Source organism: Stegostoma tigrinum, chromosome 3 (assembly GCF_030684315.1).
Source record: "Stegostoma tigrinum isolate sSteTig4 chromosome 3, sSteTig4.hap1, whole genome shotgun sequence".
In the NCBI taxonomy this organism is placed as follows: domain Eukaryota; kingdom Metazoa; phylum Chordata; class Chondrichthyes; order Orectolobiformes; family Stegostomatidae; genus Stegostoma; species Stegostoma tigrinum.
In genome coordinates this window covers 108,206,638-108,212,637 of record NC_081356.1, presented here as the reverse complement: position 1 = coordinate 108,212,637, position 6,000 = coordinate 108,206,638, and positions in this window count along the sequence as shown.

Sequence of the window (6,000 nt, the reverse complement as noted above, 5' to 3'; positions counted from 1 at the left end):
GGGGAGGCTTGCTGCAGGAGCCTTAGAGGAGGCAAAAGCACTAGGGGAGTGCACTGGTTGGATTTGTTTCTATTTGTAAGCAACATGTAATTTTTGTGTTGTAAGGAAAGTCATGAGGAAGTGTAGTAATGAAAGAAAGATAATGCATGAAGCACTGTTAGTGAATGTTAGGCATGACCTCTTTTGTGAAGTGAGGATATCCCATGAATGTTCCTCACTGAGTTTAAGGTAAGACAACTGCTCCCTGAAGACTCTCCCTCCTGCTGAGAGACCTTCTACACTTGCACCTTTTCAAGTATAATTTCCTGCTGTGCGTGGGCCTCTCTTTATTTTCTCAATTCCCAGAGGAAAGCCTACAGGGTCCTGAGTCAGGAAGTAACTTGTTTCAGCCCAAGCTTTTAAAGGAACAGAAAAGTACTTCAGTACCAGGCAGTTATTAATGACGCTTCCCACACACAGTTCAAACCTTAGTCGTGTATAGGTAAGCTCCAAAAACATCTACAAGTGCATTGACAGTCTGAAGGAATATTCCAGAAACTAACTTGAATGCAAATCATGTTTTGTTATAAAGTGCTGGCAGAGATTATGGGAGGGGAGGAAAATCGTTTATTCTGTTAATGCCGTGTTCAGCTATGTAAGGCTAAAGCAGGGCATTGGAAAATAGCAGTAATTATATCATATCAACGAAACACCCTGGCATCATGCTTACGATCTCACTGCTCTGCAAATTTCTGGGGCTGCAAGGTCTTTTACCATCGAAGTATGCTCATATATCTCTGACCATTCTATAATGTTAGGAAGTCAAGTAGAGGTTAGAAAATTGATGTTCTGGAGTGAATTTAATGCCAGAAGCTACAGTCCCATTCTGATCAAGTGCAATATTGCCATTTCTTTGCTGTCAGCCTTGTGTACTAATTGGCCACTGTAATTACATCCCTGGCTGTAATTACAGGGAATACAGTTCAACATCAGCAAAAGCATCAAAGTGACATAGTATGGATGAGGGAGTCAATGGGGGGAAGGGCTGAGGTAGGATCAGAGACAGATGATATTATGGAGGTGAATTCAGTCAGTCCATGTTGTGAACTGTGGGCTGGTGGTTAGAAGCTCATTTGACCAGAATGCAAAGTTTACAGAAAAAAACCCAGCTTACAGTTTTGTTTGCATAATAATGAAGTGAGATGTCCAGCTAATAATGCGTTTCACAAACTATAGCCCTCTTTGTTGGCATTTCACCGCTGCCTAGTGAGAAACTCACCTCACTGTCTGGCAGATACATAAAAAGTGCAGCAACTTGCTGCTGATGTTGAGATAGACCTCACTGGAAGTCTCACATATTCTGCCACAAACATCATCCTAATCCACCTTTTTCCAGCCCCTGCAAGATCCTGCACAATGTTTCAGATCTGTGACTTTTCCCGAAGCAGAATTTTTCTAATGATAGATCACAGACTTAAAGCATTGACTCTGTGTCACTGTACACAGATGTTACCGTACCACGTCTCTCACTGACATCTGAAGGAGGAGCAAGACTCTGAAAGCTTGTATTTGCAAATTAAGCCTGTTGGGCTATAACCGGGTGTTGTGTGATTTTTGACCTTGTCCAATACAGCCCAACACCGGTTCCTCCACATCGTATTTGATTTCTGATTTCAAGTATCCTCAGTGTTTTGCATTTTTTTTGATGAGAAGTTTTTGACCTTTGCAAAAGCTGTATGGGGATGGATTAAGAAGTAATAGGCTGGAAAACTCAGTGGTGAGGCAAGTGCCTGGTTGGCAAAATGGGTGATCAAAGTCAGTGTTGGAAGCTGGTTTGCATTCTGCCCACTGGATGGCAGTGAATGGTACCTGGCAGGAAGTGGTGACCTACTTCGATGTTAATCAGATGCACTCCATATTAAAATCAAAAATGGGCTCTTCTGGTCAGTGATAATGTCTCTACCTGTAGACCATAAGTTCCAGGTACGTGCCCCATTTGGAGGGATGTCTGAACACATTCCAACATGTTAAACAGAAAGAGACTCCCAAAAATAAATGCAGTGCAAGGAGATCTGGGCGTTCTTGTGCAAAAAAAATACAAAGTTAGTGAGCAGATGCAGCAAATTATTAAGAAGTAAATTGAATTTTGGCCTTTATTGCCAGGGTTTGTAGTTTAGAAACGGGAAAGTCTTGTTACAATTATGCCATATGTTGGTGAGACTGTACCTGGAGCACCACGAACAACTTTGGTCCCTAAATTGAGGAAATGATATCAGAGATAAGGGGAACTGCAGATGCTGGAGAATCTGAGTAAACAAAGTGTGGAGCTGGATGAACACAGCAGCAAAGCAGCACCTTAGGAGCAGGAAAGCTGATGTTGCGGGCCAAAGAAATGGTATGCTAGCACTGGGGACAGTTCAAAAGAGATCCACTAGGCTGACCCTGGGGTGAGAGAGTTGACTTATCAAGAATGATTAAACAGTTTGTGCCCTTTATTTATTAGAGTTTAGAAGAATCTTATTGAAACTGCTCCCATTTTTTTGAACAGGAGTTGCTGGAATGGTTCAATTTATTTTGTTTATTTTCACACCCATTCAACCTTCCTCGAGCATCTCTTTTGTCACACACACAAATTTTCCCAAAATTGCTGCTCCCTCCAACTTTGCTTGCCTCTCTGTTCTTGCTTAAAGCCTGTCGCATTTCGAACATTTTTCATTTTCAATCCAAAAGATATTTCTTCACAGATTCCGCCAGACCAGTTGAGTATTTCGAGCATTTTGTTCATTTTGCTGCAAATCAACATGCCATTTAAATGACATTTTGTAATGTACAGCTGATTTGTGTAAATGGCCAAATCCCATTTGCAATCTTTCAGCACAGCGGCGCACAGTAAGTTAAAGGGGCCAACTTGAGTTCAGCCTGTTGCGCTGCTGTATGGGTTCTGTAGTTTCAAGGGAACAGAGCCACTCTTCCTCAGTGGGAGTGGGGCAGGTTTTTGGAAGCTGCTCACGCTGTGACTTCTTTTGATGTAAAACATACACGTAGCGTAGGTCACAGTAATAGAGTAGGGCCGGGCAACCCAGGACAGGAAACCCCCTGCTTTCTTGTTACAATTTGACATTTTTAAGTAGAGCAAAGCTTTTAATTGTACCTCTTCTCCGTGATGGGTCCTTTACTCAGGTAAGCCCACTGAGAGGGGTATTTGTTGCATGGACAAATATGGGGTCATGGATTTGACCCTAGGTACAATGTGATCGTGTTACTGAACACTTTAAGGTGGGTTAACAAAGTGTGGAGCTGGATGAACACAGCAGGCCAAGCAGCATCTTAGGAGCACAAAAGCTGACATTTCAGGCCTAGACCCTCCATTTAAAAAAAGGTGGGTCACCATTTCCTGACTCACAGGCTTAGAAGTACCATTAGCTGCAAATCAACATTCCTTATGCTGCTACTCCTCAAGGCTATTCGTGGGATTACATATGTGTTATATTTGTCAGCTGCATACATTGCATCCTTTATTGTGTAAAAATATTAATTTAACAATTAAAGTGCACCCACAACGAGAGGTGAGCGGATAGAACAGTCACACTTACTGTTTATATGACTATGGTTCTGAGACAATAGAACCTTTCTCGTGCGACCATTTTTCAATCAGTGGGAGAAATTACAATCATTAACCTAACAGTTCAATGAAAACACAGCAGACTAAATGATTGTAACAGAACACGTGCTCCATTCACAGACCCATTCGCTGCTCCCTGCTGAATATTGCAGGCTTTCACCCTCAGGCTGTTCAATTTCTCACCCACTCATTATATCGTTTCACTCAACTTCCTCTTTGTTCCCAATAAGCAGTTCTTAGCCTTTTCTGAGGGTTTAATTAATAACTTAACCACAAACATGCTTCTAGCATATTTTCAAATTTGAACAAACTACCATGCACCTGATACACAGATTTTATGAACACTGCCAAAATCACTGTTATCTTTAATCAACACAGAGAATGCATTGGACTATTCTACAATAATAAGAACTATATAAATTTGTGTTTGCCACATAACCAGGAAAGCTCGTTCCAAAGGAGTCATATGATGTCATAATGCAGTGGCAATGTCAAACTATAACCTTTCACCTTAATGAATAAATGTTTGTTCTTAACGTTCCACTATAAGCTAAAGGGACTTCAGTGTGTATAACTGTCTAAACAAGGGAATTCCCACCTGGTTACTTTTTAGATGATAAAGGCCGTGGGTTTGGAAGATGCTTTCAACAAGGCTGGTCTTGTAGACGGTCCACGCTGCAGGGCCTGATGGTCGATAGTGGAGGGAGGGAATGTCTAAGGTGGTGCATAGGGTGCCAATTCAGGAAGATGTAGAGTTTATTTGGTGGGACCTTCATCCATCCAGAGAAGTGGAGAGAGTGTTCCGTCACACTCTAAAGTTGTGCCTTGTGGGTGGTGGGTAGGCATTGGGGGATTAGGAGGTAATCCTTAGGCTTAGATCTTCTGTTGTTGTATAACTAGATGACTTTAGCTTCTCGCTCGCAATAACCCTAGAACATTGATAGGGATGCTTCAGTGATAGTAATGGCATTGGACATCAAGGGGTGGTGGCTAGATTCACTCTTGTAGAGAACAGTTATTGCCTGCCGCTTGAAAAGTGCAAATGTTACTTCTCTCTTAGCAGCCTAAGCCCGGATGTTGTTTACTGAGTATAGACACAGACTACTTCAGTATCTGAAGAAACAAAACATAAATTGCTGGAGAAACTTGGCAGATCTGACAGCATTTGTGGAGAGAAAGCAGAGGTAAAGTATTGAGCCCGATGACACTTCTTCAGTGTCTGAGGAGTTGTGACTTTATGATGGCGAGTAGGTAATTGTTGAAGCAGTTGAAGATAGTTGGGTCCAATGTGCCGTTGAAGCTGTACGCTTTGTGCACATGCAGCTACTCCAATGGTCCGTGCATGGTAACTGGCGTTGGTATGCCGAGCACGGCATTGGCTTCTGGTTCTGGAAGTTGCTGATGCACTTGGAGACCTGCACAGTCACTAATAAAATTAAGTAAATGCTGGCTGGGCCTAGGCCATTACACCAGGGAGATGTCTGGGACTAAGATGATTTACTGCTAACACCACAATCATCTTCCTTTGCACTAGGTGTGGTTCTGACCAGTTGAGAATTTACTGCCAATTCTGACTGACTACGGTTCTTGCTCAAGGTTGTTGAGGTATGCTTAGTTAGTAGGGCAGTCAGTTTTGTCCCATGTATGGTGCTGTTTTGTCTGTATAACCCGTAATGAGCAAAGTGACCGTGATAGAACCCAAAATGAGCATCAGTGAGCAAAGTATTTCTATGTATGTGCCACTAGACTGCATTTTCAATTATATCTTCCCTTTAAATGTAATTGAAAGTGGATGAATGGGAAGTTAATTTACAAAGTTGGATTTGTTCTGTTTTTCATAGACAGGACGGAGCAAATGGAACCTCAGTGGAGAGACAAGAGTGAGGGAAACAAAAATGAAAATGAATCATAGGGAAGTAGAGAGCAAAAGCTAACGGCAGAGAAAACTAGAACAAAGAGGGCCGTAATGCAAAGAAAATTTTATTAAATGCCAAAAGGAACAATCTAAGGTACTATATCTGAATGCACAGAGCATTCACAATAATATAGATGAATTAACAGACCAAATAATTGTAAATAGATGCAATATGTTTACAATTACAAAGACATGTTTGTTGGGTGAGCAAGGCTGGAAACTGAACATGTAAGGGTAATCAATCTTTTGGAAGTGCAGGCACCAAGGAAAAGGAGGTGGACAGCATTGTTTATGAAAGATGCTATCAGTGCAATGGTGAGAAAGGATACTGGCGCAAAAAATCTGGATTTTGAATCAGAGATAACAAGATGTAGAGCTGGATGAAACAGCAGACCAAGCAGCATCAGAGGAGCAGGAAGGCTGACATTTCAGCCTAGACCCTTCCTCAGAAAAACGTTGTCCTCTGATGCTGCTTGGCCTGCTG